This window comes from Carassius carassius, chromosome 2 (assembly GCF_963082965.1).
Source record: "Carassius carassius chromosome 2, fCarCar2.1, whole genome shotgun sequence".
NCBI classification, from domain to species: domain Eukaryota; kingdom Metazoa; phylum Chordata; class Actinopteri; order Cypriniformes; family Cyprinidae; genus Carassius; species Carassius carassius.
This window is the reverse complement of record NC_081756.1, coordinates 4907681-4918888: the sequence shown is the minus strand read 5'-3', so window position 1 is coordinate 4918888 and position 11208 is coordinate 4907681. Positions and strand designations below refer to the sequence as shown.

Genomic DNA, 11208 nt, shown 5'->3' with positions numbered 1-11208 from the left:
GTGGGTCCAGTGTGGGTGGGAGGCATTCTTTGAGGTGAGCTAGGACCAGTCGCTCGAAGCACTTCATAATGATGGGTGTGAGTGCTACAGGGCAATAGTCATTGAGGCACGTTGGGGAGGAGTGTTTCGGTACTGCCACAATGGATGTGGACTTAAAACATGTTGGCACAGTTGCTTGGGTGAGGGACAGGTTGAAAATGTCTGTGAAGACCCCTGCAAGCTGCTCTGCACATGCCCTAAGCACACGTCCAGGAATGCCATCAGGACCAGCAGCCTTGCGTGCGTTGATCCGGCTCAGTGCAGTGTGGACATCTGTGGAGGTGAGTTTGAGAGGTTGGTGGTCTGCTGAGGCTGAGATTTTGGTGGCAGTCTCCTTCCTGTCGCTGTTGAAGCGAGCATAAATGTCATTTAGCTCGCTAAGGAAGGACACGTCCGTGACCGTTGGAGTGGAGTTGCTTGACTTGTAGTCACTGATGATCTGTATGCCCTGCTACATGCGTCGGGGGTCAGAGTTGGAAAAGTGTTCCTCTACCTTCAGCTTGTAGCAGTACTTGGCCTTTTTGATGCCCCTTTTCAGGTTAGCCCTGGATTTACTGTAGGCCTGAGCGTCATCTGACCTAAAGGCAGTGTTGCGGGCTTTCAGCAGAAGTCGCACCTCCTTGTTCATCCATGGCTTCTGATTAGGGTATGTTGTTATCTGTTTTTCTGTTGTTACACTGACAATGGTTGAGTTGATGTGATCCAGTACAGAGGAGGTGTAGATATCAATGTCTGTGTGAGAGCCACAGGCAGCCTGAGAAGCAAACCTACTCCAGTCAGTGTGTTGAAACCTGTCTTGAAGTAAAGAGTCTGCTCCAGTTGGCCACACTTTGATGGTCCTCACTGATGGCTTAACACGGTTGATGAGGGGTGAGAAACAAAGAAATGTGATCAGACTGTCCGAGGTGGGGGAGGGGGGTCGCGATGTAAGCTCCATTAATGTTTGTATAAACATGATCCAAAGTTTTGTCTCCTCTGGTGTGGCAGGAAACATGCTGGTGAAATTTGGGAAGTACTGTTTTTAATTTGCAGTGATTAAAATCACCCGCGACAATAAAAGCAGCCTTCGGGTGAGCAGTCTCTTGTTTACTAATGGCTGCATGAAGTTCGTTCAAAGCAAACTTGGCATTAGCATCTGGTGGAATATAGACTGCGGTTATTATGGTGGAAGTGAACTCCCGTGGCAGATAAAAAGGTCTACATTTAACCATGGGAAACTCTAGGTTAGCTGAGCAGTGTCTCCCAACAATGACAGTGTTCGTACACCAAGCTTTGTTGACATAAATGCACAATCCACCACCTCTGTCTTGCCGGAGTCATCTGCCGTTCTATCTGCCCGGAACGTGTAGCATCCGGCTAGCTCAATAGCATTGTTGGGTACGTTGCTGTGTTGCCATGTTTCTGTGAAAACCATGACACTGCAGTCCTTACTGTGGGTGATGCAGAGTCGTAACTCATCCATTTTGTTCACCAGTGACCGCACATTAGCGAGGAAAATGCTGGGTAAAGAGAGCCGGAGCGGTGTTAGCTTTAGCTTGACTCTTAGACCTCCGCGGTTCCCCCGCCTTTGTTTATGATCTAGACGCCGTCTGCGAGCACTTCCGCCCGGCCGGGTAGAGTGCGTAGCCTCGGGTGTTCTAGCGATCTCAGGGATGAGTCGAAGATTGGTGATAAAACTGCTGGTAAAGTCCTCACCGATATCCAAAAGCTCCTGTCGGGTGTATGATGTTAAAGCAAAGCTGTTCAGTATGAACAGACCCGAGATGAGCAGAAATAATACTTCAAAATTGCTAAAACTGGAGAGACGCTGAGCCTCGCAATGTGTTCGCGCCGCCATCTTGGTCATCCAATGTCCCAGATGTTAGACAGATATACACTAGGTTAATTATGCTGTCAATAGCATAATATCATATGTGATCTTTTATTTACACTCCTAATTGTCTTGTGTTCAGTATTTATCAGCCTTAATATTACAAGGCCCAGCTATTTCTGTCTGGTAATGTTAGTTTGCTACGATGTAAACAGCAGTTACTTGTGCTAGAAATGAACCAAATTGTTAGCCAGCTTTCCAAAAGTCACAAAAGAATTATTTATATTATTTTAATTTATATATTTATTTATGTTAAATGTTGGGTATTCTTAATTTGTGCATGATGTTAGTAGTTAACACACTTTGATGGCTAACAGCTAAAACTTAATCATGTATTCTCTATTAGCTTCAGGGAAGCAACCAAATCAATTGTTCCTGTGGTGCAAATTATTAGAAAGTTCCTGCCAGTGATCATTGCTTGTGGTAAGTTCTATTTACAATGTTATGAGGGCATTTGTGATAATTAGACATCCTAAAGTGTAGAATTTTCATCTCATCTGGTGCAGTTGGACAAGCACTCCACCAAACTGTTGGAGGTCATCAGGAGCAAGGGAGGAGTTGTGAAAGGGGAGACCACCAGGACCTTGCAGGTTTTAGATGAGGTATCTATGAATAAGTTGTGTGTCAGTGGGATCCATGGCTGAATAGTTTTTTGTTGTTGTAAATGTTTAATTTTAATTCATAGAAACTGTTCTTACTTAGACTGTGGACATCACCATCAGAAGAGAAAGCATCCTCAAATCTCTGATCTACATCGGCGAACCTGTTGAGCACCATATTAAAGAATATCAGGTAAGGGCATCTCTCTCACTTGCTCACACAGTTAACACCTATAGACTAACATGGTCATAATCTAGGTTTTCCTAGCCATATTTAATAAATAGGGGTGTGATGAGTAACAAAGCTCACAAAACGAGATTTTAACACTATTTATAAGAAACATTTGATGCTGAATTTTGAGCAGTAAGCTCTTAGACCACGTCCAGATGTACCAAAACAATCTTTTTCCCCCTGTCTTCTCTGGAACAGTATAAAAAAAAGTGTGTCCAAACGAATCTATTTGCAAATGACTTAACACCTATATGCACATTCTTCTTCATATTCCCGGCCTATATGTGGTGCTCTTTCTGCTTCAGAAATTAACCAAAGACAGAGAAGAGCTCATTCTTCAGTCACTTACACTTCCGTTCATAACATGACTAGACTTTCACCACTGCTCATTTTATAAAGGCAGACGCAAGAAAATGTGTTTTTGTTTACATTGTATAATGTGCTGTTGGCACTCCGTTTACAGGATTAGTTTGGACAATCAGCCCAAATGATGCAAAAAATGTGAGTTTGCATCAAAAAGTGTTTCCGTCAGCCAAAACGGAAAATTATGTCATTAATGACTCACCTTCATGTCGTTCCAAACCAGTGAGACCTCCGTTCATCTTCAAACACAGTTTAAGATATTTTAGATTTAGTCTGAGAGCTCTCAGTCCCTCCATTGAAACTGTGTGTATGGTATACTGTCCATGTCCAGAAAAAAAAAATCATCAAAGTAGTCCATGTGACATCAGAGGGTCAGTTAGATGTGTGATTCAGCGTGAAGCAAACCGACACTGTTATCTGGCTCGGCTCGGTGTTCATCTTCAGTTCTCTCTTCACAGCAGTTCAGTCAGTGAACTGTTTGAGTACATGAATTACTCCGGGATATTGGTTTGTTTTAACTCAGAGGGAGTGTCAGCCACATTAAAAAAGTTAACAGCTTAAGTCATTTGTGGATTAATGCTTATTGGAGACGCGAACCGTTTAAAATTATTCAGTTCGATTTGGTGAACTGGTTCAAGAAGATCCGGTTACATCGAGTGATTCGTTCGTGAACTGGATATCACAAAATGCTTTGTTTTGAACTCTCTAACAACAGACACGGAAGAGAAGATAATGCTGAATAAAGTCGTAGTTTGTGCTATTTTTGGATTAAAATGTATTTTCAATGCTTCAAAATATTTTAACTGACCCTCTGATGTCACATGGACTACTTTGATGATGTTTTTTTTTTCTGGATATGGACAGTATACCGTACACACCGCTTCAATGGAGGGACTGAGAGCTCTCGGACTAAATTTAAAATATCTTAAACTGTGTTCCGAAGATGAATGGAGGTCTCACTGGTTTGGAACGACATGAGGGTGAGTTATTAATGACATAATTTTCCTTTTTGGCTGAACTAACCCTTTAATCTCCTGCATTCTGGTGAAATTTTCTGCACCAATTTATAGTGGAAATGTCTTTATTTATTTAAGGGGGAAACACAATGCATGTGGCAAGATGACAATTCAAAACCTAACACTATAACAACTTTTCTAAATCAACTCCTGCCGGGTCAGCCCACAAGCAGGCATGATTTAGTCTTGCCTCCTCTTTGTGTCTTTTGGAGAAGTAATCTCTTTAAATGTGACTGGGGCACCTTTTCACCTCGAAACATTTCATACATTTTAATTCAGTTATAAACTCCTAGACGTAAATAGCTCCTCTATTTCAACAGGCTTTCTGCCCATGTTCCAAAATTTCTGCACATTCAGAATCTCTCCCACATATCGGTGTTCTCTGACATGTCCAGAAAGAAGTCAGAATATAATGAGAATAACGTCATCAGTGTTGGGCATGTTGCTCATTAATTGTAATAGGTTACTAGTTACTTATCACTCCTTAAAAATGTATTACAACTTATGTTACTCTTTATAGTGTTCCTGTAGCTCAATTGGTAGAGCGCTGCTTTATCAAGCGCAAGGTTGGGGGTTCGATTCCCCGGGAACACATGATATGTAAAAATTGATAGCCTGAATGCACTGTAAGTCGCTTTGGATAAAAGCGTCTGCTAAATGCATAAATTTAATTTAATTTAAATTTATATTACTACAGTATGTTGTTGACGGCTTCTAACCAGACAAGAAATCTCATCACTTTAATCTAGTCACACAATTGAATATTTGAATAATTTGATTTGTGCCTATTCAAGTTTTGAAAGTTTAGAGTGTGTAAGAGCTTGGCACATTATGATCTAACATGAAACCGGGAGATTTCTGAAACTATAACCAACCCATTCTCACTCCAAAGGCGTCAAAAACCGAAGCATGGTCAAGCGCACCTAGCATCACTTTTATGACGCCAAATGTGCCTCTCGGCGTCGAAATATCGACGCACTAAGACCTTCATTGCTTTCAGTGGGAAACTTTTGGCGTCAGAATTTCGAGGCGAGGACATGAGATGTTTATCGCTATGAAATCACGTTCAAGAAGTCTCATTCAGCACACATCGCGATACTTGCTATCAGTTCCACAGTTTGGGTGAGTAGTCGTAAATACGCTCTTTTAATGCCTTTTATAAAATGTATTCTGTCTTCTTTATTAATCAGATTAGCGCCATATGTTTAATCGCTGTATTATATCGGTCATCCGCGGATGTCTTTGAGTTTCATTGTGTTTAAATAAATGAACACAGCTGCTAATTAGTGTGATTAAACTCTATCTGTCACATGACGTGCCATAGACCTACAATCCGTTTTATATTAATTTCAGGTTCAATGCTGTAAGTTGTATTTGTAGTAAAATCATGGTTATCACGACACTTACAATAGTAATAAATTAAATGTGAAGTTAAAACACAGTAAACGGGACATTTAACATGTTTTTACCACAGTAACTGTAGTTTTACTATGGTATATTAATAATCAATACAACAATACAATAATCACCAAACCAGCTATGTTTGTATCACTGTAATGTTAGTGTTTTTATGTGATTTTATATGACAGATATCACAGTAATCATATGTTCTGTACCATGCTTTTAATACCTTTTAATGTAAATAAAAAAAATAAAACAAATTAAAAATAAATAAATAATAAAAAAATGTATTTTTGCATCTTGCAGTTCATTCATAAGTTTATATCTAAATATTTTGCTCACAGATCATTATTAACATTCTGTATATAATTCAATTTTATTTTCTCTCCCCTTTTTTATTATTTTTTTGTTTATTTTTAGCTGAAAAGACGTTAAGGCCAGTCAGCCCAGTGGTGTTTCTGGAGAGGTATTCCTTCAGAAATGGAGAAGACAGAAAGTTGCGGAGGCAGACATTTGCAGCAGTAAGTCTGTGATAGTTTGTCTCTTTTATCAAACATTCTTGCTGTTATCATTTGTACAGCATTTGTTGTTTCTTGAACTGTTGCACTGTCCAAATACCCACACTTGCCATCTTTGCACTTGACCACTTGATTACTTATTTGACGTCTTTCCTGTATTTGGCCTAGTGTTCGAGTGTGCATGATGACCATAAGTGTGTGTCGAACTTTTCATGACCTGATGACTGTGTTTCCCAATCCTGATCCTGGAGAACCCCAGCACTGCACGGTTTTGGTGTCTCTCTTATCTGACAAACACACTTTTAAGGCCTTGGAGTCTTCACTGATGAGCTGATGAGTTGAATCAGGTGTGTTTGATGAGGGAGACATCTCAAATGTGCAGTGTTGGGGTTCTCCAGGACCAGGATTGGGAGCCACTGCTTTATGGGACACACTTATGTGTTTACAGAGATTTTTAATATCTAATTATCAATATTTCATATACTGTACATTGGACAGCTTTCCGTGACCTCTTGTGAGATCTCGGCAAAAAGTCTGACGATTTATTCCAAAACATGATGCATGATGGGATACACTAAGCGTTGTATAGTGCTCCAGAGCAGTATTGGAGAGGTTTAGTGTGTGTTAAGGATGCTGTGCTTTGACATTATTAAGACCGGGGACAGTCTTGTGCACACACTGTCACGTACACACACTCTCAAGTGGCCAAGACTGCAAGTGTGGGTATCTGGACAGGGTCAAAGTCTTAAAAATGAACCCTAAACACAGTCACACATCACAGTCACACATCACAGTTTGATATTTTACAAGCCCCAGGACTGTCTCATCTGACACTATCAAAATAATTCATATGACTATAGCTTGCTATTAATTACTTGCTTTCAATAATGGATGCATTTAACATTTAATTATGCAGCATCTTTACAGAGGCTGCTTTTATGGTCTATACAAAAACCCAGTGTAATGTATAAGTTGCACGTAATTAAAAATATTTCCTTCCTTTCTGTCTTACAGGATTGTTTGCAGATAATGCTGTTCTTCTTTTTCAGGTCTACAATATCGAGCTCAACAGCTCTTTAAAGAGCCAACCCACACAAACCTTCCTAAAAACTAAAAGAGCTATTACTGAGTCTCAGCGAATCTTGCCATGATCAGCTCTTCCCAGGTACATTTGTTTAGAATTTTTTTAAATCAACATTTACTCATCAAATGCTCTGGTCTGAATCTTATTTTAAATGAACTTAATTATGGGCCGGTTTCCCGTACGGGGATTAAGTCTAGACGTAGACTAAATGTCATTTTAAACCTGGATTTATTGAAGTAGCTTTCTCACACATGGATTACAATAGTCTCAGACTTGCACTAGTCTAGATTTAAACAATCAGATTTCTAGATGTAGGATTAGACCTAATTCAGATCTAAATGAAGTCTTAAATTAAACCTGGTCAGAAGCAGGTTTAACCTCAGATTAAAAACTTCTTGCCTCAAGGCTCACGTCCACAGTAGCAGAAAATGGATTACCTTGACTATTTCAACGACAATCAGAGACCACCACCAAGAACAGAAATAAGGTTGCTGAAAGACAGGAGCAACCCACTAAATGATTTTGATGATTTACATTTTCTTGACCGTTTCCGTATGTCAAAGGAAAATGCAACAGAAATAATTGGTTTTCTGCAGCACAAGCTTTCAGGTGACTTAGTCAGGGGCACCCTTATTTCTCCTTCCTTACAAATATTAATTACCTTAAGCTTTTTTGGCATGTGGAACCTTCCATCGTGAAACTGGGGATTTGTGTGATGTAGGTGAATCAACAGTTTGCAAAATAGTACACAAAGTCAGCAGTGCTATATGTGAACTGAAAAAGGATTTCATCAAATTCACAAATGCTGCTGAACAGGCCACCTACAAGGTAGATTTCTATGAATATGGGAACTTCCCTGGAGTCATTGGTTGTATCGATGGCTGCCACATACCCATCAGGTGTCCCTCTACAGCAGATGCTGAGGAATTCAGAAATCGTAAAAACTGGTTTTCTATAAATGTACAAGGAGTGTGCACTCCCACTATGCAGTTCTCCAATATTGTTGCACATTGGAAAGGTTCAACTCATGACTCAAGGATTTTCCACAACTCCTCTTTGTACGGTCAGTTTGAAACAAGACAACACTCTGGAATTCTACTTGGTGACAGTGGGTATGCACAGACAAACTTCTTGCTCACCCCTTATCTCCATTCAGTCAGACCAGAGCAACAGTACTATAACCAAGTTCACATGCTCACCAGAGGGCTAATAGAGCACATATTTGGTGTATGGAAGAATCGTTTCCAGTGTCTCCAAAATACACTGCGGTTTGAACCTAGGAGGTGCTGCATTGCAACAGCAGTGCTTCATAATTTTCTTAAACAGTGTGGCTGCCCAGACCCTGATATTGAAGATGATGACCAACATGTCCCTATCGCTGAGCTAGCCAGTGACAGAAATTGACTTGCTTACAGAGATGCTTTTGCTTTGCAGCACTTCTCATAAATGAGTGATACATAAATGATTGGCATAGACAGGTAAAACAAAATTAAGGAAATTATTTAATTGAGATTTTGTTCCAAAGACAATTGACACTGCTGCTGCTTCATGTCTCTCTCTTTCATAGACAACTCAAGATGAAGAATATGCTGCTGCCTGGATTAGAGACTGCTGGATACTGACTAATGCTACTGCAGGAGACTGGATGCTGCTGCATGTTGGTGCTGGCTGCTGCTGGATTCATTTGAGCATCTTGACTGTTCCCTGCGCCCCCAAGTCCTGTGTCAAGATCAGGTCATCTTTGTATAGAAAAAAAAAAATGTAGCATTACATTTGACTTCAACAATAAAGGTCATTACATAATTTTTGTTACAAGACATGACTTGCATTTAATTATGTTGGATGGGATAGCACGTTACTGTAAATGAGACGTGTCCTATCAAATGAGTCTTTGAAAGATTCCTCACCTGAACTGTCCAAATGGTCATCATCTGGAATACCTTCCAGGGGTGGCTGACTTTCAATAATCCCAGCCAACAAGTCCCCCAACTCCTCTGTGTCTGGTGGAACTGGGATTCCCCCACCTGTCTTGAAACACTCTTGACGCGTAGCAGCAGTTGCTTTTTTCAGGTTTATTTTTAAGTTTTCCACAGGACCTTTACAAGATAATATATACTCTGAAGTATGGGGTTCTATATAATATTGTTTTCTTTTTACATTTAATTAATGAAAACATTTATAATTGACTGATTTGTAAGAATGGGGCAACAATAAATCTTACCTGAACTTGTTGGAGTGTCTGTTACTTTTTCATTTGAGTTGAATTCATTCAATATGGAAATCCATGCCTCCTTCTTCTTGTTTTCTGTACCTGAATCATGCTGTTTGTTTTCAATTACAGGATAGTTTGATACAATTTGTTTAAAAAAGGGTCTTCTCAAATTCACTGAAGTTTTTTGAGCATTTTCTTCGGACTTTATCCATTTTTTGGTTAAGTGTAGTGACTCCTGTTCCACACACTCCTTAAGAATAATGAATTACAAGTATTCCATACCAGGTTTTTATAGCAACCTCTCCTTAGCCACATGTGCATGCCATTAATCTAATCGGGTTTCCAAAAGATGATCTCACTGGTCCTTGATTACCTTAATCTGAGACTCTGTAGTCTAGAACTAGTTTATCCAAATTTAAGCAACATCTCAGAAAGTCAGTTGTTTAGTGTGGATTAATTTAAGTAGAATTAGCCTAGTCCTGGTTTATTTTAAGTCCTTAACGGGAAACTGGGCCCAAATGTTTAATGAGCAATATTAATTGCACACAGAGTAAGTAGAGATTATCTTGTTTCACAGAAGAGAAGGAAGACCAAGGACAATATTTGCTCAGGATGAGAAATGAAGACGGCCATCTTGTGCTCAAACAAACAGAAGTCCTCTGGTATGTGTGTGTTGAAGCAATGCTGTGTTATTTGTTACAGCACTTTATGATGATCTCTCACAGGACTGTTCATGTCAGCCTTGATTTTTTTTATACTATTACAATTACAGCATGTGACTGGACATTTTTAATCTCATATTTTTAAAAACACACCACCTGTTTTAAAAGCAGACAAGTGTCATGAAATTGGTTTAGTTGATATAAACCCCAATTGACATTATCTCATTGTTTTGTAAATGTTATGTTATGAATTTTGAAATGATAGTTGATTAGTTTGAAGCCAGGCCTTACACTGCACAGACTAAAACACATTTGTTAGAGAAGTCAGGAACTTTGGAGAAAGATTCTAGAGGAAGAAAGACACATTTACTGCAACAATAGATGAATTATAGAGTCTCTGAGAGCTACACATGCTAATGCAGTCTCATGAGCAAGTCCTTTGCCTCTGTAACTTTGTGAAATTTTAATTGCAGTATTTCCATTTGTACAGATGATCTCATCAGCCAAATGAGGGGTTTTGACCAAGTGATGCTCTTGAAAGGAGTGAAAGAAGAGGATGTGGTAAATTGTCTTCAGAGAAAAAGCTTCTCAAAAGGTCTTAAAACAGCTTGAAGAATGGTAAGTGTACAGTACTACAAGAGTCATAGTTGCTCACCCTGCTACAATCACACAGCATACATAATGCTAAGCAACATAAGCTGAGCTCTCTGTCCATTAAACAACTTCATCTGGATTGTTTTTCACTTTGACCAGGTCTGGGATGTTAGGACTGAGAGATCCTCTGGCTGAGAACAAGCTACACCACATCAGTGCTGGATATCAACCACAAACTGTTTCCAGACACGAGAAGAAGATCATGATGGGGAGATGAAACCAGTTTAGATGTGATGATAAGGAATCATTGTTTTCTGGAACAGTATCACATGTCTTATATGTACTGTATCATATGACGTGTCACAGTTGACTGGATGGAATCTTTTTACTTTTAAGGACATTTCATCACTCCTCTGTGTGAACTGATTAATATATGAGGTTAATGTATTTTTGATGATAATTATTTTCCTTGAATCTTATTTGTCTTGATGCTACTTTATCATCTTTATAGTCTATGCTTCAATAAAATGAAAATGGTCAATATTGTGTTCTGAAGATTCTTGGTAAACACATCATTTTACTAGGTAGGCTCATATGTGTTTATTTTAGACTTGGAAA

The 11208-nt window shown here is 39.3% G+C and overlaps 1 long non-coding RNA gene across 3 annotated transcripts; it reads left to right on the top strand.

The window, feature by feature from the left end:
• Positions 1 to 5952: 5952 nt before the first annotated feature.
• LOC132100677 (uncharacterized) lies at positions 5953 to 10909 on the top strand. Of its 3 annotated transcripts, none has more exons than XR_009423110.1 (6): positions 5959 to 6041; positions 6207 to 6385; positions 7053 to 7203; positions 9912 to 9996; positions 10487 to 10614; positions 10750 to 10909. It is a non-coding gene; the product is annotated as an uncharacterized LOC132100677 (long non-coding RNA). The 3 variants fall into 3 exon arrangements; XR_009423109.1 differs by having other exon boundaries at positions 7088 to 7203; positions 10750 to 10907; XR_009423111.1 differs by lacking the exon at positions 6207 to 6385 and having other exon boundaries at positions 5953 to 6041; positions 7088 to 7203; positions 10750 to 10902.
• The last annotated feature ends 299 nt before the right edge of the window (positions 10910 to 11208 follow it).